This window comes from Salmo salar, chromosome 22, assembly GCF_965601325.2.
Source record: "Salmo salar chromosome 22, fSalSal1, whole genome shotgun sequence".
In the NCBI taxonomy this organism is placed as follows: Eukaryota; Metazoa; Chordata; class Actinopteri; order Salmoniformes; family Salmonidae; genus Salmo; species Salmo salar.
Genome location: NC_138312.1, coordinates 36,229,093 through 36,252,947, shown reverse-complemented (window position 1 = coordinate 36,252,947; position 23,855 = coordinate 36,229,093). Strand labels below are relative to the sequence as shown.

The 23,855-nt window shown below is 43.0% G+C and overlaps 1 protein-coding gene across 4 annotated transcripts in view; it reads right to left on the bottom strand.

The window, feature by feature from the left end:
- LOC106583269 (nck-associated protein 5-like) overlaps positions 1-23,855 on the bottom strand; it is a 131,386-nt gene that overhangs the window by 54,231 nt on the left and 53,300 nt on the right. Inside the window, exons 4-5 of one of the 4 annotated variants that reach the window (XR_014382184.1) lie at positions 23,366-23,806; positions 21,421-23,174 (exon numbers count right to left, since the gene is read on the bottom strand). The exons of the other annotated variants lie outside the window; for them this stretch is intronic. The gene's annotated coding sequence lies outside the window, so the exon portion shown is untranslated. Of the gene's footprint in view, positions 1-21,420; positions 23,175-23,365; positions 23,807-23,855 lie in introns of those variants that run through there. 4 annotated transcript variants of the gene reach the window in all.

The following is a 23,855-nucleotide window of genomic DNA, read 5'->3' as shown; positions in this document are numbered from 1 at the left end:
GGGGGAAAAAAATGCATGCTCTGATCTGGTGGAAACGTCAGAAAATAGACCTACCTGATTACATTTTATACCTTGGGAGAATCGCCTACAGCTATTCCTTGCAGACAGGTCCTGAGTAGCCAATGTGATTTATAGGATATTTGTTTTCATCAGGATATTTTCTACCTGTGGGCTGCAATGTTTTTTATATTATAAATTAAATTAAACTGTTCCACGAAAATGTGCATATGAAACTCATAACTGGCACGCAGATCAGTAGAAATGGTACGATAACTGCACTCCAAATGGAAAAGGTTGCCGACCGCTGGTACAGTTGAAGTCGGAAGTTTACATACATTTAGGTTGGAGTCATTAACTTGTTTTTCAACCACTCCACAAATGTCAATGTCACCACTCCACAAAGGACCTTGTGAAGATGCTGGAGGAAACAGGTACAAAAGTATCTATATCCAAAGTAAAACGAGTCCTATATCGACAACCTGAAAGGCCGCTCAGCAAGGAAGAAGCCACTGCTCCAAAACTGCCATAAAAAACCCAAACTACGGTTTGCAACTGCACATGGGGACAAAGATCGTACTTTTTGGAGAAATGTCCTCTGGTCTGATGAAACAAAAATAGAACTGTTTGGCCATAATGACCATCGTTATGTTTGGAGGAAAAAGGGGGAGGCTTGCAAGCCGAAGGACACCATCCCAACTGTGAAGCACGGGGGTGGCAGCATCATGTTGTGGGGGGTGCTTTGCTGCAGGAGGGACTGGTGCACTTCACAATATAGATGGCTTCATGAGGAAAGGAAAATGATGTGGATATATTGAAGTAACATCTCAAGACATCAGTCAGGAAGTTAAAGCTTGGTCACAAATGGGTCTTCCAAATGGAAAATGACCCCAAGCATACTTCCAAAGTTGTGGCAAAATGGCTTAACGATAACAAAGTCAAGGTATTGGAGTGGCCATCACAAAGCCCTGACCTCAATCCTATAGACAATTTGTGGACAGAACTGAAAAAGCGTGTGCGTGCAAGGAGGCCTACATACCCGACTCAGTTACACCAGCTCTGTCAGGAGGAATGGGACAAAATTCACCCAACTTATTGTGGGAAGCTTGTGGAAGGCTACCCGAAACATTTGACCCAAGTTAAACAATTTAAAGGCAATGCTACCAAATACTAATTGAGTGTATGTAAACTTCTGACCCTTTGGGAATGTGATGAAAGAAATAAAAGCTGAATGAAATTCTCTACTATTAACCTGACATTTCACATTCTTAAAATAAAGTGGTGATCCTAACTGACCTAAAACAGGGAATTTTTACTCTGATTAAATGTTAGTAATTGTAAAAAACTGAGTTTAAATGTATTTAGCTAAGGTGTATGTAAACTTCCGACTTCAACTGTATAGCCTAACGGCAGAATCTGCAGAGGCCAGCAGCAGCGGAAGGAGAGTCGGGAACAGATTTTTTCCTTCTGGTTTGGCTATATTGATCTCTGGCTCCCTCTTTAGTAACTTGTGTGTCTTAAATTTTAAATCTCAGTGCTTAAAGCATCAGACAAGCTCAGTAGCCTACATATAGTTGACTTTATTCAAACATAGAAAAATACACGCTCGACCAAGATTTTCTTTTCAGGGACAGCCCTAATATTTTCACCATCTTTGCAGCCATCCTCGTTGAGTGTTTGCCAGAGCATGTGGCATTTAACATATGAAACAAGACACACCAAAAACAGCCTATCACAGCCAGTCCACATCATTGACATTTACAGTGCCCTATATTAGCCATATAAACATACACGACATCCTCTAGCCAACCCGGCAGATAAATAACTGAAATCAAGCTACAAACACGAGACACTATGTGATATTAGGTTCACTTAACTGATCCATCCGTTATGCTGGTCTTCTGGCATTTCCAAATCACCAGATAAGTGCTACATCTTTAACCATTTTATCCAGGTTTAGTTTGAGTAACCTTTTCCAAATAAAAACCTTATAGCAATAAAGCTCCCGCCCATTTCCCACTATGTTTTGGTCGGTGGAACAACAGACACACTGCAGAGCGTAAATCACAGCAGGTTTGTATACAGCAGGTTTGTATACGTGAAGCCTTCCCTGTAGCTCAGTTGGTAGAGCATGGTGTTTGCAACACCAGGGTTGTGGGTTCGATTCCCACGGGGGGCCAGCACAGAAAAAATAATAAAAAATGTATGAAATTGTATGAAATGTATGCATTCACTACTGTAAGTCGCTCTGGATAAGAGCGTCTGCTAAATGACGTAAATGTAAATGTAGTATCGCAGATGGTAAAGCAGGACACTACAATGCATTGTTTCACATTAGCTCGAACCCTGTAAAAGCCGTACCTAACTAACTCAAAGCTCAGGGTTTGCACTTTACCTGCAGGGCAAAATTCTAAGTGGATAGTGAACTAATGGTTATGTGGGGTGGTAAGTTTAAAGATGTGGTTGCGGTTTGAGATCTCATTGGGAGTGGATCAGATGTTTAGGTGACGGCCCGATGTAAATGCACAGCGTTCACACGTCAGGAAAGAGGAATTTGTGGCCAGAAAGCATTGCCAAATATGGAAACTTATGTTACCGATTGAGAGCAAAAAGCTGATTCATCAGAGTGAAAGCTGATAGACCAGTGTGAAAAGCGAGGAGAGAAACAAAGGAAGACAAAAAAATAAAAACTCTGCAATGAAAGATGCTTGTCAAGTATTTTTATCCACTCCCCCTCTCCAGACTGTGTTCCTCTCACCGTCTGTCCCACATCACCTCTGACAGGCAGTTCCCCATCCCAGCCCCGCTGGACTCCCAGACCTCTTCAGGGGCCAATACTTAATCCTGTTAAATCATGTCAACCCTTCCCAGAATTAGATTAGCACTTGAGAGCATCTTCCATATCCACCCAGGGTTTCCCTCTATAGAGAGCACAGACAGGCAGGGCTGCCAGGTGGGATGGAAGTTTTCACACCACCAAACAGGTGCTTCAGAGGAGCTCCTCACAACTTGTCTCAGACTCGACATCAGCTGCTGCTGCCTCCCACACATCACTGTAGACTGCAGCGGCATACAGTACTATTAAGCAGTCACACCCATGTTAGGGGAATGCCTTCTGTTTGGGGCAGAGAGAAAGATAAGGTAAAATAAAATAGTTTGATCAACTCTGGCTGTCTCCCTTCAAACCTAATCGAGATAATCCAACACATCAATATCAAAATAGATGATGCAAAGATGCTAATAACATAATTGAATAGTATTGATATATCTATGCAGCAGAATGCTATCTTGCAGTAGATAACCTAATAACAGTGCTCTATCTACAGTGGGCTCTACATTTATTTAATCTAATCTACAAGGTAAAGTCTACGGTGTGTCTGCATCTGGCAAATACAGACAACAATTACAAGGGTTGGGCTATGCCAGTTTTTCCCAACACACACGGCTGTTGAACAAGACTATGTATGGGCTGATTCCAATGCTGTGATCCTGTGAATCATATGCCCTGAGGCGTCAGCTGACAATGCATGGGAATGAGGGCCAGACCTATGAGGCCTGCCTTCACCAGCAGCCTCAGCAGCACTGGGCTAGACAGTCTAAAACCACTCTGTCACTGTGCACCTGGAGGCTGGTAAGGGGGGTAAGGCAGGCGGGCGGGCGGGCAGGAGGCCGGACATTCTTTCAGGATGAGTGTCAGGGAGGGCCTCACAGATGGAGGCTCGAAGGTTTTTTTTGGAGAGAGTGGGTATGTGGAGTCGACACAAAAAAAGAAATAGGCATAGAGGAAGCGAAAGAGTTATACACAGAGAGGATGACAGTAGGGCTGGGCGATATATCGAATTCATTCGAATGTATGTTTTAGCGCAATATTCCAAATGCCTGTATCGCAGATTCAAGTTTTTTTGGTATTTTTTTGGTTTTCATGAGGGTTTATGTCCGCTTGTTCTCATGTTGTCTTTTTGGTTTCGTCTCGTTCACTCCTTCTGTGCTGTGCACCTTCTCATTTACACCAGAGATCTATATAATGACGAGATGCTCATGTCTCCACCCTAACAATGGGAGTCGTTGTCCCAAAGCCGGGAAGGTAGGCGACAAGGTTCAAAATAAGCGCAGCGGGCATATTTTGGACAGATTTAGGTGAGAGTAAAACCTCTCGCTTGGCCTCTTTCTCCCAAGCACCTCCCCCTACCTCTCACAACGACAAAGATGAGCGATTACTTCTTCCTCTCTGACAAACGGTTTCAACTCGCTATTTGCATTTGAGGTTTGGTCCAACAGAATCGGTCATATGGACACCGAAACACATGGAGACAGTATTTGACTGCTAACTTTTCGAACAATACCCGGTTTGTTTCAACTCCTCAAATTTCGAGCAGACACTACTAAAACAGATGTACAGACGAACGTTCATTCTGGAAAATGCGCAGTTTGTCGCGCTCGCATTACGGTACCACGTATCGCTAGCAGCATTTAAGTCAAATAAAGATTGTTATACTAGCTGTTTAGTCTGTGTTTTCTAAATACATTTTCTATAATGCCTGCTACATTATTATTGGATGTGCATTATGCATGTTTCTATAAAAAAAATTGAACAAAAATGACATTTTTATAAAAACAGACCTGAAAGCCAGATCAGTGATTATTGCAAAAAAGATGCAGGTATAACAATTTTGATAAAATAATGAATTGATTAGTGGGTCTTATGGTTGTGGAAGGCATATATATAATAATTTATATTTATTAAATTATAATATAATTTCACGAGCTCTGAATTCATTAGATTATTGCTGACTGTTTTAAATACACTGTATTTGACCTTTAACTGTTCGACAAAGCTTATTTAAATATATATTTTTTTTTAAATGTTGATGTATATCGTGAATTTCCCATAAGTTATAAAAAAAAATTGATATGAGTTTTAGGTCATATCGTCCAGCCCTAGATGACAGTGTATAGAAAGGTGGCATGAGAGAATTAGGAGAAAGAAAGAAAGATGGAGACAGACCCATATAGAGATGGAGGAGGGGAAGGTTGTGGGGGTGGATAGTCTACCCGTCTGAACGCAATCAAAAAGAATTCTACCCTTGGGGCATTTCTATGCTCTTGCCAAGAGCCCCCATCCCCCCAGCCCCCACCCTACCCATCCCGGTTTAGGAGCTCTCCTTTCCCCAAAGACTAGGTTAGGGTACGATCACAGAAACTTGAATATTAATCCACATTCACATGCATGATAAGTCCCATTCCACCATAATTAGCTCATCAAAAGAACTCAAATATATGCAAATGTTAATTAATCGAGTGCCGGGTGGGTGGAAAGGGAGGGGGAGTGATCTTAGCTGTGCGTTACAAAAAAAATCTGGTGCTTATAGGGGTTCAAAATAGAGCAGATTAAACAATCAATCAGTCAAACAATAATACATTTGATCCAAGGGCCCTTTGAACATGGCAGGGTAAGAATCTGCACATTCTCCGAAACAAACCACCATTTGTTGAAATTGATTGGTCATGGCAATGGGAAAAACTCGTGGAAAGGGCATAGAACTGAGTCTGTGGGGTACAGCTACAGAGAAAAAGCTATGCAAGCATTTAAAAAAAACTCTGTGCATCACTACTCCAATAAAAGAGCTGTGCCAGTTTGTTATAAATCACAGGGTGAACTGCAAAGTTTGGATAACATGTACACTAAATCTTTCCCATCGTTAAACAAAATACAGAGGCCAACATTAACAAAGAATTACAAGCTTATCAAAGAGCCATCAGACATCACTCAACCCCCCTTCGCAATCATTTTGGCCAACTCGGCAGAACAGACAGACAACCCCCACATCCATGTTTCTCAGACCTCAGACAGACACAGAGTAGACTCACTTAGGATGCAGCACCCTATTCCCTTTATAGTGCACACATTAAGACCAGACCCCTATGGGCCCTGGTCAAAAGTAGTGCACTATATAGGGAATAGGGTCCCATTTGGGACGCATCCTCAAACTAGCCAGCCAAGTCTAAAGCGCCACCATCTTGATCAACTTTACCTCAAACTCCTAAGAGTTTGATCTCCTCTGAGAGTTCCAATCTATCTCTGACTGACTCAGTGCTGTGACATTGCAGTAGTCAGCAAAGTCACCAGACAGAGCGTAGCGGAACAGAACAGAACTTACGCTGGGGCTGCTGAGGAGCTATAAAATCCCAGCCGGTCATTAAGGAGACAGATAACCTCATACTTCAGACTGGCTTATCAACAGAAACAGCATCTGTCTGCATTTTAGTGGAGGACTCACTGTGTCCTAGAGGAGACATTAAGATACAGGACATTTTAGAGGCTTCGTGAGAGTCTTGTAAATTCACCATTCTCATCATGGTGTTAGGTTTTTACTTTATTTTGAGCCCTTCGGTCTCTGTGAAGGTTAGTTGGCTGTTTGTTGAGGCACATGACAAAGTTAGTTGGCATGAATCAAACTCTGCTGACAACACAAAGTCACAGACGTGTCATCAAAGTCACAGTTAGGATGAGATGTCTAGCTCTTTGACCACATCCAAATGCATGGCATATATACCAACACTGGCCAGCCAATTGGCATGAATACCGCATGCTTAGAGGACTCCTGAAACAAGATCAAATACTGTGGACTGGCTCTCACACAGACGCATTAACAAGAACTCCATGTTTCTTCCTGGTCACTTTGAAGAGACCAGAGCTTGTCCATTAAAATCTCTGTTTTTAATGTGAACCTCTCTCAGTACGAGAAAACAGCAAGCAATACTAGTAAAAATCAGCACACTCAATACCTAGTGAGGACGGAGGAAAATCCAGTGTTCAAAACACTTTATTCTGGAGGAGTTTGAGGCACATACTAACTATATGCGCACATGAACAAACACGCACACAACACTACTCTCATTGCTAAGCCTTGTGTCAATACACCAGAGTACCACTTCCCCAGGCCTTATTACAGTTAAGCAGTATGGAGGCACCCACAACACTTAAAAATCACTGGATCGTTTGTTTAACCAAAGATAAATATAAATATGGAAATATGATATAAAGCTTGACCATATAAAACAAACAGAATGCTAGAGCAGGACACTGTTTCACCCCAAACTCCAGGTTATTCTGACTCTAGTCAATGCTTTATGGTGATAATTGGTATAGGACCCTCCTTTTATTCACTGTTTTGCCCATATTTTCTCTAAGTAAAGTGATATCAGAGCTGTACTTATTATAATGTACCATGTGCCTGTAGTGTACGCTAAGCATGCCCAAGCCAACTCTACTCTATAAACAGTTGCTTGAAGCTTTGTTGACACTACTTACACACAGTATAATATCACGCTGCTGACTAAGTAGAGCAGCAATATCAAATGAAGCCTGCAGTGCCCCCTTTCCACCGACCCAAAGATGGATTAGTCCCCCTGAGGGCGTCTGGTTATGACTACGCCAAATTGAGTATTAGGGGCTAGTAGCTGATCCATGCCAATGAGCGACCCCTCATGCCCGCCCCTCTCCACAGCAGCCCAGCTGTTCTGCCTACCATCCTGCTCCCCCTCATCATGTACAGAGATTCTGATCCCCACCCGCCACAAAACCCAGGCAAAAACCTGCCAACCCGCGGATTTGCAGCCCGCGGACAAAATTAGACGCACAGAGAAAAAACAACAAAGCAAATAAAAGCACTCATGTATACGAGTACAGGGAAAGGTTTTTGCTGTATACAAAAATGTTCTAGAACAATCTAATAAACACATACACAAATGCACATTAACACAGAAGTACACACGATGTACACCATGCCATCCTCTTCCGAAAATACACAATAAAATACTCTCACACACAAAACATTGCAACCAAAACTACACGTTAGTCTCTCCCTCCTTTCTTCCAGTTCGTCGCCCACCTTCCCCATCATCACCTCATAGGTCACTAGACGTTCCAGAGCTCCTGTTCCTCCACTGGGGAATGCCTGGGATCAATATGGAATAAACCCTACGTACAGGAATGAGATAATATCCACAGCACAGAATGCCTCTGCCAGGCAGCCACTGCTCCAGTCACCGTGTCAGCTGGGCCAGCCTCGTGCTGCAGTGACAGCCTCTCTCCCTCTGTTCTCACCCAGAGAGGAGGAGCAGGAGGAGGAGAGGGGATGTGTGGCGTTTCTAGATCTCTCGCTATCTGAGGCTCAGTGCTGAGACGTCAGGGCCATCAGCAGTAGCAATGTTGACCTATTGTGCGTGTCTGCAGTAGCGACTGCCATTGTTCCAGAGACCTAGCCGAGAGAAACAGAGAACACTAGCCAGCGCTAAAGCACATAAGAGCATGCAATAGAGAGAAGAGGTAAAGTGAAAGAGAGAGAGAGAGAGAGAGGAGAGCGAGAGAGACAGGCCCTCCTCCACTCATAGACAAACCCTGCCAACTACAACAGTTGTGGACAAGCCCCTGTGCGCTGCTCCTCCTCCTCTCCTTGAGCCCAGAATTAACTCTAACTGCTGGCTGGCTGAGGGGGAGCAGGAAGGGAGGGAGTAGGTAGGGAAGGGGGAAGTCAAAGAAAGAAAAGGGGGTTAGCTATTGACAATTATTTTATCTCACCTTTATTTAACCAGGTAGGCTAGTTGAGAACAAGTTCTCATTTACAACTGCGACCTGGCCAAGATAAAGCAAAGCAGTGTGACAAAAACAACAACACAGAGTTACACATGGAATAAACAAACATACAGTCAATAACACAATAGAGAAAGTCTATATACAGTGTGTGCAAATGAGGTAGGATAAGGGAGGTAAGGCAGTAAATAGGCCATAGTGGTGAAATTATTACAGTATGGCAAATTAAACACGGGTGATAGATGTGCAGGTGATGAGTGTGCAAGTAGCAGTACTGGGGTGCAAAGGAGCAAAATAAATAACAATATGGTGATGAGGTAGTTGGATGGGCTGTTTATAGATGGGCTATGTGCAGTGATCTGTGAGCTGCTCTGACAGCTGATGATTAAAGTTAGTGAGGGAGATATGAGTCTCCAGCTTCAGTAATTTTTGCAGTTCGTTCCAGTCATTGGCAGCAGAGAACTGGAAGGAAAGGCGGCCGAAGAGGAATTGGCTTTGGGGATGACCAGTGAAATATACCTGCTGGAGCGAGTGCTGCGGGTGGGTGCTGCTATGGTGTCCAGTGAGCTGAGATAAGGTGGGGCTTTACCTAGCAATGACTTATAGATGACCTGGAGCCAGTGGGTTTGGCGACGGATATGAAGCAAGGGCCAGCACACGAGAGACAAAGCCTGGGGAGGGGAGCGTAGTGTACATCCGCCCAGCTCCATCCACACATTTTGAGTTGAGCGGGACAGGGGGCTGGCAGCTAAGAGGATTTCCAGCCCCTGAAAAAGAGAGGCTGCAGTCTAATAAAGTGACGCACAATGACTTAAATGGGGAAGTGGAGCGTTCCTAAATGTGAATCGGTAATGTAACATTTCTGTTTTTATTCTGTGAGGAATAAGAGGAATTATAAACTGAGGGAGGGAGGCCACGGAGTGGAGGTTTTCTACACTCTACAATTGTAGATTAAACTATGTCTTTCATCTATTGAGCAAGCTCCAAGCTAATTTAACCTTAGATCTATTAAAATATGGCTGCAAAATCTAATAACAGTTAAAAATAGATGAGGGGTGAAAGGTGAATAAGCTACCGGCCGCAGAATGTTTTTCCATGGACCATTCGCTGAGGGTGCAGAGACGGAATTAGACTGGTGTAGAGACATGTTCTGGTGTAGAGACATGTTTCCTCCCCACCAAGACAGGTGGCTACTACACACTAAAGGTAAAGATGGTGGCAGGCTGTAGGCTACAGCTTGCCACCATCTTTACCTTAGTGTGTATGTGTCTGTCTGTCACAGCCACACACTGTCAGCCTGTCAGTGCCTGGAAGACCCACACCACCAGCCCCTAAACATGGAACATGCCTACCTACCCACCACCCACACACCAAAGCCCCCCCCGGCACTATAACCTAATTACAGATCTGGAATGCTGGTTATTCATTGATGCTATCCTAGGCCTACCCTGCTGCTGTGTGCGGGTATAGGTTAGTTGAGGTAATTTGTACATGTAGGTAGGGGTGAAGTGACTATGCATAGATAATAAACAACGAGTAGCAGCAGTTTAAAAACAAAGACTAGGGTCAATGCAAATAGTCCGGGTAGCCATTTGATTAATTGTTCAGCAGTCTTATGGCTTGGGGACCATGCTGTTAATTAAGGAGACTTTTGGTCATAGACTTGGCGCTCCGGTACCCCTTGCAATGCGTGTGGTAGCAGAGAGATCAGTCTATGACTTGGATGACTGGAGTCTTTGACAATTTTTGGGGCCTTTCTCTGATACCGCCTTGTATTATTATATAGGTCCTGGATGGCAGGAAGCTTGGCCCCAGTGATGTACTGGGCCGTACACACTATCCTCCGTAGTGCTTTACAGTCGGATGCCGAGCAGTTGCCATACCAGACGGTGACGCAACCGTTAAGGATGCTCTCGATGGTGCAGCTGTAGAACTTTTTGAGAAGCTGGGGACCGCTGACAAATCTTTTCAGTCTCCTGAGGGGGAAAAGGCATTGTCGTGCCCTCTTCACGACTTTCTTGGTGTGTGGAATTCTGTACATAACCTCCTCCCGTGACTAAAGCACCTCTCAGGGTGAGAGAGAGGACTCTGGAGGAGAGGAAGAGGGTGATAGTGTGGTCAGATGGAATGTTTTACGTTGTGTGCGCTGTAGTTAAAAGAAGCAACCTAGTATACGTTTATAAACTCAAAAGGTTCTCTGTTCTTGAAGAGTTGAAACAGTGCATGTTTTGTCTCCCCTACTGTATATGGTTCGCGTGTGACTAGCGTTGCCATAATGCTCAAAGGTCCTCGCTGTCGACTGTGCATTGTGGTTCGTCTCTCACTACCCCAGGGCAAATGGTTGACAGTTAGAGTAGACTGTAGACACACTCCAGCTATATTTGAACTTTTCCTGGTGGAAAACAATTTCTGATATATAAATACATTAATATAAATACATTAATGTACACAAAAAAAAAAAGTATGTTTTAAGCAAAATCTAGTTTTTCAGACACAAGTGCAAACTTCACACTATCATTTCAGAGGACCACCTATTGAGATGTGCCTTTTGTAAGTAAATCAGATTATAAATCAGCTGAAGTTTAGACTGGAGAAGGACCTGAGATGCAGTGCCTTAGACCGCTGTGCCACTCGGGATGCCCCTAGTGAATAGCCTCTTAATGGAAAAGACATATTTAGCCATATAAAGCTAAAGGGTTCCTAGCCTGAGCGGCGAATAAAACTATGTGGCTCTGAAACATACAGGCTGCGTGTCAAATAGCACCCTATTCTCTTTATAGTGCACTACATTTGACAAGGTTAACAGTATTGCACTATATATGGGATGCATTCACGGTGTGGCTCTGGGTCTTACACTAGTCACTGATAGTCACTGTAGTTGGCTGTATAAGCCCTATTACCATACACTTGTTCAGACACAACCCACATGAGTCAGACAAGCCCACGCTAACACTATCATTACTGAAGCGTTCAGCCACATTAACCAGCCGCCGTCGACGGCATTTCTATAGCTTACCATGTACGAGGCATTCATCATGGAAATCGACAATTAAATATATTTCTGCCTATATCAGCAAATTTCCTCCAAAACGGGTGACTCATCAGTTCTTAGAATGAACATCAGTAACAATAACACACAACTGCTTCATTACGTTACTGAAAAAAAACACATCCGTCTGCAAATTTTGTTTCATCATAATGTTTGTACAGCACTAAACATGTGTGCATTTGCGTGATACAACTGTGCAAAGTGAAATCGTTACACTTCTCTCGTACTACAGTATAGCTCCCTTTTGCATCCCTTTACTACTACTACTACTGACCGCAGAACAGTTTGTCTTTGCTTGGGGGGATATCGATTTTGTCTGTCTCCCAGTCAAGGGGGTGGGATTCCCCTCCGGCACATCATCCCTGGGGGGTTATCAAGCCAGTCATCTGATAAATAAGACACTGTGACTCCCCTCTGCCAGATGGTGAAGCGTGATTCATCACTCCAGCGAACGCATTTCCACTGCTCCAGAGTTCAATGGCGGTGAGCTTTACACCACTCCAGCCGACACTTGGCATTGCACATGGTGATCTTAGGCTTGTGAGCAGCTGCTCATCCACTGAAACCCATTTCATGAACTCCCAGCAAACAGTTATTGTGGCGACGTTGCTTCCAGAGGCAGTTTAGAACTCGCTAGTGAGTGTTGCAACCGAGGACACTCGGGGGTCCCGTTCTGTGAGCATGTGTTGCTCCTAGACGTTTCCACTTCACAACAGCAGCACTTACAGTTAACTGGGGCAGCTCTTGCAGGGCAGAAATTTGACAAACTGACTTATTGGAAAAGTGGCATCCTATGACAGTGCCACGTTGAAAGTCACTGAGCTCTTCAGTAAGGCCGTTCTACTGCCAATGTGACTATGGAGATTGCATGGCTGTGTGCTCAATTTTATACACCTGTCAGCAACGGATGTGGCTGAAATTGCTGAATCCACTCATTTTAAGGGGTGTCCACATACTTTTGCATATATATAGCCTTCCCTGTAGCTCAGTTGGTAGAGCATGGTGTTTGCAACGCCAGGGTTGTGGGTTCGATTCCCACAGGGGGCCAGCACAAAAAAATTACAAAAAATTAAAAAATGTATGAAATGAAATGTATGCATTCACTACTGTAAGTCGCTCTGGATAAGAGCGTCTGCTAAATGACTAAAATGTAAATGTAAATATATAGTGTACCTTATAAGACAAGTATTTCAATGCGAACACCCACAGTCAGTCTCCCTGTTCAGCCTTGTCTGCCCTTGTGTAATGAAGACCCTCCAGGGACCAACAAGGACACAGACACTGGTGACAAAATCAATGAGGATTTACAGCTCCCCTCTCAATTAGAGATCTACCATCTGAATTATACATTGGCCCTCTTCCTGCATCTCACAGATGAACAGGACAGGGTGTTTCAAGCTGAACAGCCTAAAGCTAGATTTTCACTAACTCTCATTCACACAGAGACAGTACATAGTTGTTGCACATCCGGTAGATGTACATCATTGACCGCTCCTCAGAGGAGGAATATCCTCAGTGAATTTCATTTTTCTTTTCTTTTTTTTAAACAAGAAAAAAAATAGTAAAACATTTAAAAAGTTCTCCTTTTTAGATCAAAATCTACTAAATCAAAAGTTTTATTATACCTACTCATTCAAGGGTTTTTCTTTATTTTGACTATTTTCTACATTGTAGAATAATAGTGAAGACATCAAAACTATGAAATAACACATGGAATCATGTATTAACCAAAAGTGTTAAACAAATCAAAATATATTTTATATTTCAGATTCTTCAAAGAAGGCACCCTTTGCCTTGACAGCTTTATACACTTGGCATTCTCTCAACCAGCTTCATGAGGAATGCTTTTCCAACAGTCTTGAAGGAGTTCCCACATATGCTGAGCACATGTTGGCTGCTTTTCCTTCACTCTGCGGTCTGACTCATCCCAAACAATCTCAATTGGGTTGAGGTCGGGTGATTGTGGAGGCCAGGTCATCTGATGTAGCAATCCATCACTCTCCTTGCCCTTACACAGCCTGGAGGTTGTCCTGTTGAAAAACAAATGATAGTCCCACTAAGCGTAAACCAGATGGGATGGCATATTACTACAGAACGCTGTGGTAGCCATGCTGGTTAAGTGTGCCTTGAATTCTAAATAAAATCACAGATAGTGTCACCAGCAAAGCACCCCCACACCACCACCTCCAAGCTTCATGGTGAGATCAACCAGTCACCTACTCTGCATCTCACAAAGACACGGTGGTGGGAACCAAAAATTTGGATTCATCAGACCAAAGGATCGATTTCCACCAGTCTAATGTCCATTGCTCATGTTTCTTGGCCCAAGCAAGTCTATTCTTATTATTGGTGTCCTTTAATAGTGGTTTCTTTGCAGCTATTCAATGACGAAGGCCTGATTCACGCAGTCTCCTCTGAACAGTTGATATTGAGATGTGTCTCTGTGAAGCATTTATTTAGGTTGCAATCTGAGGAGCAGTTACCTCTGCTGTAGAGGATAAGTTCTTTAGAGTTAACTCTCTGTCTCCCTTTCCTGTGGCAGTCCTCGCGAGAGCCAGTTTCATCATAGCGCTTGATGGTTTTTGCGACTGCACTTGAAAAAACCTTAAAAAGTTCTTGACATTTTTCGGATTGACTGACTATGTCTTAAAGTAATGATGGACTGTCATTTCTCTTTGCTTATTTGTTCTGTTCTTGCCATAATATGGACTTGGTCTTTTACCAAATAGGGCTATCTTCTGCATTCCACCCCTACCTTGTCACAACACAACTGATTGGCTCAAACGCATTAAGAAGGAAAGAAATTCCACAAATTAACTTAACAAGGCACACCTGTTAATTGAAATGCATTTCAGGTGACTACCTCATGAAGCTGGTTGAGAGAATGCCAAGAGGGTGCAACGCTGTCATCAAAGCAAAGGGTGGCTACTTTGAAGAATCTGTGTTGTGTTATTTCATAGTTTTGATGTCTCCACTATTATTCTACAATGTAGAAAATAGTCAAAATAAAGAAAAACCCTTGAATGAGTAGGTGTGTCCAAACGTTTGACTGGTACTGTATGTACATCTACCTGAACACTACAGTAGGAGAAACCACCGATCTTGGGTCTTGTTCATTCAAACCCCCTAACCATCAGTGACACTACTCCTCCAGAGTTGCAAAAGTTCACGTTTGGATTCATGTACTCAAACACTGTTTACAGTGTGAAACCTAATAATGGCTTATTCATCAATAAAAGCATTCATTTAACCATGCTCTCGCTGCAAAGCAGCAACTCATCCTGGGGTCCAAACAAGATTTGGGCGATGATATAAAAAATAAAACAGTACATCACACAACACATTATTACACACACTGTACAATATATCTACAATAAAATCCATTATACAGCAATATAACAATATTACAACGTAGGTGGGTGTAGAGTGCATGCGTTAGATTGTGTGTGCGCATGTACGTCTCTTCACAGTCAATTCTGTTCAATAAGGTGTAGTTTGATCTGTATTTAAATCTGACTTTACTGCTTGCATGGGATACTTGATGTGGAAGAGAGTTCCATGTAGTCATGGCTCTATGTAGTACTGTGCGTTTCCCATAGTCTGTTCTGGACTTGGGAACTGTGAAGAGACCTCTGCTGAGGGGTATGCATGGGTGTCTGAGCTGTGTGCTAGGCGTTTGAACAGACAGCTCGGTGCTTTCAGCATTTCAATACCTCTTACAAAGATGGGTAGTGATGCAGTCAAGCTCTCCTCTACTTTGAGCCAGAACATATTGACATGCATGTTATTAATATGTTAGCTTAAGGGCCAGCTGTGCTGCTGTCATGAGTGCTGTCTTCAAATTCCTTGTGATATAGGAGCCAAGGTGCAGCGTGCCGGTAATTCCACATCTTTATTGAAGGAAACCGAAACCAAAACAATAAACAGGTACGCAGCAAGAAACGTAACGCACTGTGCAGTACACACACAGAAATAACAATAACCCACAAACACAGGTGGAGAACAGGCTGCCTAAGTATGATTCCTAATCAGAGACAACGATAGACAGCTGCCTCTGACTAGGAACCATACTCGGCCCAAAACAAAGAAATACAAAAACAACAGACATACAACACATAGAATGCCCACCCCATGTCACACCCTGACCTAACCAAACAGAAAAAAACGATTCTCTCAGGTCAGGGCGTGACAGCTGCTCTGTTCTGGGCCAACTGTAATCTGCCTCTGTTCTTCTTTGTGCCACTTGACCAGGACTATGCAGTAGTCCAGGTGTGAAAAAACTAGGGCCTGTAGGACGGTTTGTTGATCGCGATGTCAAGAAGAGCAGTGCTTTGTTACAGACAGACCTCTCCCCATCTTAGCTACCGTTGCATCAATATGTTTTGACCATAAAAGTTTACAAAATTTACAAAAGGTTACACCAAGCAGTTTAGTCTCCACAACTTGCTCAAATTCCACATTCATTACAAGATTTAGTTGAGGTTTAGTGAATGATTTGTCCAAATACAATGCTTTAGGTTTTTGAAATATTTAGGAGTAGCTTATTTCTTGCCACCCATTCTAAAACGGACTGCAGCTCTTTGTTAAGTGTTGCAGTGATTTCACTTGCTATGGTAGCTGGCATGTATAGTGTTGAATCATCAGCATACATAAACACACAGGTTTTACTCCGTGCCAAAGGCAGGTGATTAGTAAAGATTGAAAAAAGTAAAAAAGGGGCCAAGACAGCTGCCATGGGGAATGCCTGACTACCTGGGTTATGTTAGAGGCACTTCCATTAAAGCCAGACTCAGTAAGTGCAAAATAAAATAATGCAATTTCAAATTTGGTTTATATCTCTCAAATACGAGAGTCAGAAGATGGTGCCAACAGACATGGCAGCTCTGCTTCAAACTCCTAAGCAACTTTGCAGTATTTCTTTTATTTGTTACATTATTGGCCCAGAATGTTTTTTGTGTTAGTACATACAGCCGGAAATAACTTTTGGATATCAGAGCAGCGGTAACTCACCAGCATTACATCCAGGAATACGACTTTCCCGAATTGGATCCTTTGTTCGTACACCCCAGGGCAATTTAACTTATCCCAGAGGCTGCTCCAAGATGCTGCCGGCGGATAAGAGGTATTCGGAGTGGACTTCCAGTCCGACTCAGGAGGCAGGCACACCATCTACCACTTCCAAGTACATTACTCACTAATGTTTGGTCTCTGGACAATATAGTAGACAAGCTCATAGCAAGGATCTCCTTCCAGAGAAACATTGGGGACTGTAACAATCTGTTTCATGGAATCATGGCTCTCTCCGGATATACTGTCCCCGTCCATACGGCCAGCTGAGTTCTCAATACATCGTGCAGACAGGAATAAAGAACTCTCCGGGAAGAAGGAAATGATGTATGTTTCATGATGAACTACTCATGATGCGATTGTGACAACGTACAGAAACTCAAGTCCTTTTGTTCACCGACCTAGAATACCTCACAATCAAATGCGGACCGTATTACCTCCCAAGATACTTATTTTTGGTATAATCACAGCCGTGTATAGTCTCCCCCTCAAGCCGATACCACGACAGCTACACTAGACTTTGTGCAAACTGAAAACCACAAATCCTGAGGCTGCATTTATTGTCGCTGGGGATTATAACAAAGCAAATTTGAGGAAAATGCTACCAAAGTTCTATCAGCACATTGACTGTAGTAATCGTGCTGCTAATGCTCAAAAGCTCTATTCAACGCTGTTCTGACCAATCGGAATCCATGCTTTCTTTTGATTAATCCATGATTGTTTTGATCACGTGGACTGGGATATTTTCCAGATAGCCTCTGAGAATAACATTGACATATACACGGACACAGTGACTGAGTTCATCAGGAAGTGTATAGGCGATGTTGTTCCCACTGTGACTATTAAAACCTACCCAAACCTTTGCCCGCTTTGAGGATAACACAGTGCCACCAAGGCAACATGCTCCCAAGGACTGTGGGCTCTCATTCTCCATGGCCAACGTGAGTAAGACATTTAAGCGTGTTAACCCTCAAGGTTGTCGGCCCAGACGGCATCCCTAGCCGCGTCCTCAGAGCATGTGCAGACCAGCTGGCTGGAGTCTTTACGGACATATTCAATTTCTCCCTATCCCAGTCGGTTGTCTCAATTTGCTTCAAGATGTCCACCATTGTTGCTGTACCCAAGAAAACAAAGGTAACTGAACTCAATGACTATCGCCCCATAGCACTCACTTCAGTCATTTTGATGTGCTTTGAGAGGCGAGTTAAGGATAATATCACCTCTACCTTACACCCTAAACCCACTTCAATTTGCATACCACCCCAATAGATCCACAAACGATGCAATCACCATCGCACTGCCCTATCCCATGTGGGCAAAAGGAATACCTATGTAAGAATGCTGTTCATTGACTATAGCTCAGCTATCAACACCATAGTACCTCCCAAGCTCATCATTAAGCTTGGGGCCCTTGGTCTGAACCCCACCCTGTGCAACTGGGTCCTGGACTTCCTGACGGGCCGTCCCCAGGTGGAGAAGGTATGAAAAACACCTCCACTTCACTGATCCTCAACTCAACCCCCCCAGAATAATAATAGAGAGGATTTCATTCAGCTTTTATTTCTGTCATCACATTCCCAGCGGGTCAGACATTTACATACACTCAATTAGTATTTGGTAGCATTGCCTTTAAATTGTTTAACTTGGGGCAAACATTTTGGGTCGCCTTCCACCACCTTCCCACAATAAGTTGGGTGAATTTTGGCCCATTCCTCCTGACAGAGCTGGTGTAACTGAGTCGGGTTTGAAGGCCTCCTTGCTCGCACACGCTTTTTCAGTTCTGCCCACACATTTTCTATAGGGTTGAGGTCAGGGCTTTGTGATGGCCACTCCAATACCTTGCCTTTGTTGTCCTTAAGGCATTTTGCCACAATTTTGGAAGTATGCTTGGGGTCATTGTCCATTTGGAAGACGCATTTGTGACCAAGCTTTAACTTCCTGACTGATGTCTTGAGATGTTGCTTCAATATATCCACATCATTTTCCTACCTCATGATGCCATCTATTTTGTGAAGTGCACCAGTCCCTCCTGCAGCAAAGCACCCCCACAACATGATGCTACCACCCCCGTGCTTCACAGTTGGGATGGTGTTCTTTGGCTTGCAAGCCTCCCCCTTTTTCCTCCAAACATAACGATGGCCATTATGGCCAAACAGTTATATTTTGTTTCATCAGACCAGAGGATATTTCTCCAAAAAGTACGATCTTTGTCCCCATGTGCAGTTGCAAATTGTAGTCTGGCTTTTATATGGCTGTTTTGGAGCACAGGCTTCTTCCTTGCTGAGTGCGCCTTTCAGGTTATGTCAATATAGGACTCGTTTTACTGTGGATATAGATACTTTTGTGCCCGTTTCCTCCAGCATCTTCACAAGGTCCTTTGCTGTTGTTCTGGGATTGATTTGCACTTTTTGCATCAAAGTGCGTTCATCTCTAGGAGACAGAACGCGTCTTCTTCCTGAGCGGTATGACGGCTGCGTGGTCCCATGGTGTTTATACTTGTGTACTATTGTTTGTACAGATGAACGTGGTACCTTCAAGCGTTTGGAAATTGCTCCCAAGGATGAACCAGACTTGTGGAGGTCTACAATTTATTTTCTGAGGTCTTGGCTGATTTCTTTTGATTTTCCCATGATGTCAAGCAAAGAGGCACTGAGTTTTAAGGTAGGCCTTGAAATACATCCACAGGTACACCTCCAATTGACTTAAATGATGTCAATTAGCCTATCAGAAGCTTTTAAAGCCATGACATTTTCTGGAATTTTCCAAGCTGTTTAAAAAAGGCAGTCAACTTAGTGTATGTAAACTTCTGACCCACTGGAAGTGTGATACAGTGAAATAATCTGTCTGTAAACAGTTGTTGGAAAAATGACTTGTGTCATGCACAAAGGAGATGCCCTAAGCGACTTGCCAAAACTATAGTTTGTTAACAAGAAATTTGTGGAGTGGTTGGAAAAACAAGTTAATGACTCCAACCTAAGTGTATGTAAACTTCCAACTTCAACTGTATTCTATTCTACTGTATTTTAGTCTATGCCACATTGCTCATCCTAATATTTATATATTTCTTAATTCCATTATTTTACTTTAGATTTGTGTGTATTGTTGTGAATTGTTAGAAAATACTGCACTGTTGGAGCTAGGAACACAACCATTTCCCTACACCCGCAATAACATCTGCTAAATATGTGGATGTGACCAATAAAATGTGAAGTCTTAATTTTACTTATTCAGCGCTTTGAAGCCACAGCACTGGAAATACTGGTGCTTTTTAAAATTTTCCCCTCTTCAGGTGTGTTTACATTTTGCAGCTGAATTCTCAGTCAGGCGACTTGAATGCGTAGGGCTCGAGTGTAGCCAAGATGTAACCTCGCTCACACGAGGAGTGATGTTTACAACTCAACTGTCACTCTGCCGTAGTTCCATTTAGCCTTGCAGTCAATCCAGTCGGACTATAACCAAAGACACTGGTAAGAGTACTTTTTGGAATAAAACAATCAATTATTTATGTTATTATCAATTATATTTTACACTTTGTTCTGTTCAGGAAAATAGCTAGTTACTGCTGTTAGGTTCTAAATTAACCTAGTAAAACTCACGGACGATTAGTAAAGCTTAAACCAAACCATTGGGTCAATACAGCTGCATCAGACAAAAGACATTCACACAAGCAATGATATTTAACCCTTTGTCCTATGCGGTGTCTCCTCCTACACATCTGAACAGCCATTGCATCTGTAGCTAGACAAAACCTTAGTGATACCGGTCCTTCCTCACTTCATCTGACCTAACCTCTTCCCCAAAGTGCTCACTCTTCATATCAGTGCTGCCACATGTGATCGTTTTCCCTGCACATTCCAAGCTTAATTGCACCCACCATATACCTTCCTCCTACAGATAACCATTAACTTCTGGTGTAGACCCTCTCTAACCCATTGCACTCAATATTTCAATAGGATACCTGATAATTAACCCTATTTCAAGTTTTAGGAGTCAGAACCCAGAATCCATCACTGCCAACCTGTTCTGCATTTTCTGTAGTGTTTAGCTGTGTTCTGCCTGTTGGCTAGACAAGGCAGCTACTAGTAGCTAGCTGGTTAAATTAGTTTGCTTGCTAGCTAGCTGGCGAGCTATCTAAAGGTTAGCCAATTTTAGGCTTGTCATAATAAAACAATGCTTGTTTTCATTTCATGTATTTCCAAAACCATTTGAATATATTTGTCTTAGCAAATTAGTCTTCCTTCCACAACATAAATATCCAAAGAGTTAACGTTATCAGAGATGTCAGATCACGTCGCATAATATAGCTAATATCTATTGACCATATTAATTTATCAATAGTTGTAGCTAAGTTAGATAGAACTAGCTATGACTGATAGCTAGCTATGAAATATTTAAAGCAAATAATATTACCATCGACTTATTGCTATTCTTTTTTGTTTTACTTTTTACCCCTTTTTCATGATATCCAATTGGTAGTTACAGTATTGTCCCATCGCTGCAACTCCCGTATGGACTCAGGAGGTGAAGGTCGAGAGCCTGCCCCGGCGCCCCGCCGCCGCCTGCTTCTTGACACACTGCTCGCTGTGCCGCACCAATGTATCAGAGGAAACACCGTACAGCTGGCAACCAAAGTCAGTGTGCATAAGTGCAAAATGATTTATTTATTCCACAAATAGTTAAATGTTTATATGAAACAAAATTATAGAACAAATAATTTGAAGGTGTGTAACTATTTATTTAGACATAAGACAAGATTCATGAGTGAAAGTTTCAGGTACACTACATGACCAAAAGTATGTGGACATCTGCTCGTCGAACGTCTCATTCCAAAATCATTGGCATTAATATGGAGTTGGTCCACCCTTTGCTGCTATAACAGCCTCCACTCTTCTGGGAAGGCTTTCCACTAGATGTTGGAACATTCGTGAGGTCGGGCACTGATGCCGGGCGATTAGGCCTGGCTCTCAGTCGGCATTCCTATTTATCCCAAAGGTGTTCGATTGGGTTGAGGTCAGGGCTCTGTCCAGACCAGTCAAGTTCTTCCACACCGATCTCAACAAATAATTTCTGTATGGACCTCGCTTTGTGCACGGGGGCATTGTCATGCTGAAAAAGTAAAGTGCCTTCCCCAAATTTTTGCCACAAAGTTGGAAGCACAGACTCGTCTAGAATGTCATTGTATAATGTAGCGATAACATTTCCCTTCACTGGAACTAAGGGGCCTAGCCCGAATCATGAAAAACAGCCCCAGACCATTGTTCCTCCTCTACAAACAACTTTACAGTTGCCACTATGCATTTGGGCAGGTAGTTCTCCTGACTTCAGCCAAACCCAGATTTGTCCGTCGGACTGCCAGATGGCGAAGTGTGATTCATCACTCCAGAGAATGAGTCCAATGGCGGTAAGCTTTACACCATTCCAGCCGACGCTTGGCATTGCACATGGTGATCTTAGGCTTGTGTGCGCGCCTGTTCGGCCATGGAAACCTATTTTATGAAGGTCCCGACTAACAGTTCTTGTGCTTACATTGCTTCCAGAGGCAGTTTGGAACTCGGTAGTGAGTGTTGCAACTTGGCTGAAATAGCCAAATCCACTAATTTGAAGGGGTGTCCACATACTTTCGTATATATAGTTTATATTTACAGGTGGATTTTTTTTTTAAATCAAAAAAGTTATTTAACCTTTATTTAACTAGGCAAGTCAGCTAAGAAGAAATTCTTATTTACAATGACGGCCTACCCCGGCCAAACCCTCCCCTAACCCGGACAGCGCTGGGCCAATTGTGTGCCGCCATATGGGACTCCCGATCACGGCTGGTTGTGATACAGCCCGGGATCAAACCTGGGTCTGTAGTGATGCCTTTAGCACTGCCTTAGACCGCTGCACCACTCGGGAGGCCTTGTAGAGGGGACTGTACAATACATTTTCAATAACATGAGGTTATGTACAATTGCTATTTATAAGCAAATGAGGTCTATTTAATTGAGTAGAGGGGACTGTACAATAACATAATGGTGGTTATTTGTGATTATTATTTACAAGAAACTATAGCAACGAATTGTTAGCTATTGGTATTCAGTGTGTATGTGTGTTTATGCGTGTGTGTGCATGCGGACATAAGGGTTTCCATTCATTGTAGCTGTTCAGATCCTAGGGAGGGGGAGGAAAAGACACATCTAGAAACAATCTGTTTGACCCTACTTTTTAAAAACACTTTTTTTATTTTTTATCTTATCACTCATACTTAGCCCTCGGCTGACATGCCTGAACCAGCTCCTGGATATGTGGTGGTGGAATGTCAGGGAGAAGGCTAAGATTCCTTGGGTCACTGGCTACATGAGGGACGATCCTTGGCATTCCTACGTTGGATGCCAACCTCTGTCTGACCACACCTGCTTGCAGTTCAGGGAATTAACTGTAGGGTTTTGGAGTCTTCTTCGCAAACACTGTCTATATTTTTTGTAGTAGCTGAGGGTATAGAACACAGAACAGCAAAGTAAGAGTAATTAGTATAACAATATCAAGATATAGGCAGTAAAATGTCCTGCTACACTGAACAAGTATGGACAGGTTCTGGTTCTGACCGGAGATGTACATAATAGTCTGCATGTACATAACAGGCGAGTATCCAGAATGGCAGGGAAACAGGAATCACTCACATCTTGTTGCCAGCTTTGTTCGTCAGAGCAGGCCTCTCTCAATGTTGATTGTAGTCCAATGCTGCCAGGCGTGTCCTGGCCTCATATGGGTGGTGTTAAGGCAAACCTCTTGCTGGCATACATCAGAATGCGATTCTGGAATGCCTCCAGCTCTGCAGTTAGCCTTGTGTGTTGTCTCATCAAACATATACAAATATATGACACATTTACAGTACTTAAAAGCCAGGTATTTGGGGATATATCTTTAAGTAGGTCTGCAATGTAAAAAAAAGAAAGGGAAAAAAAGCATGTTTTGAGACCTACCTTACACAAAAAGGAGGGATGTAGTCAGAGCTGTCCTCCTCCGATGTCACTTCCTCATCCTTTTCCGATGGGATCCACTATCAACTGATGACACATCCTCTTCCATTTCCTCTTCTGATGTCCTCTACCCAATCAATACTACAAAACATAGCAGAATAATGAAAAGGGTGCATGAGTTGATAATCTC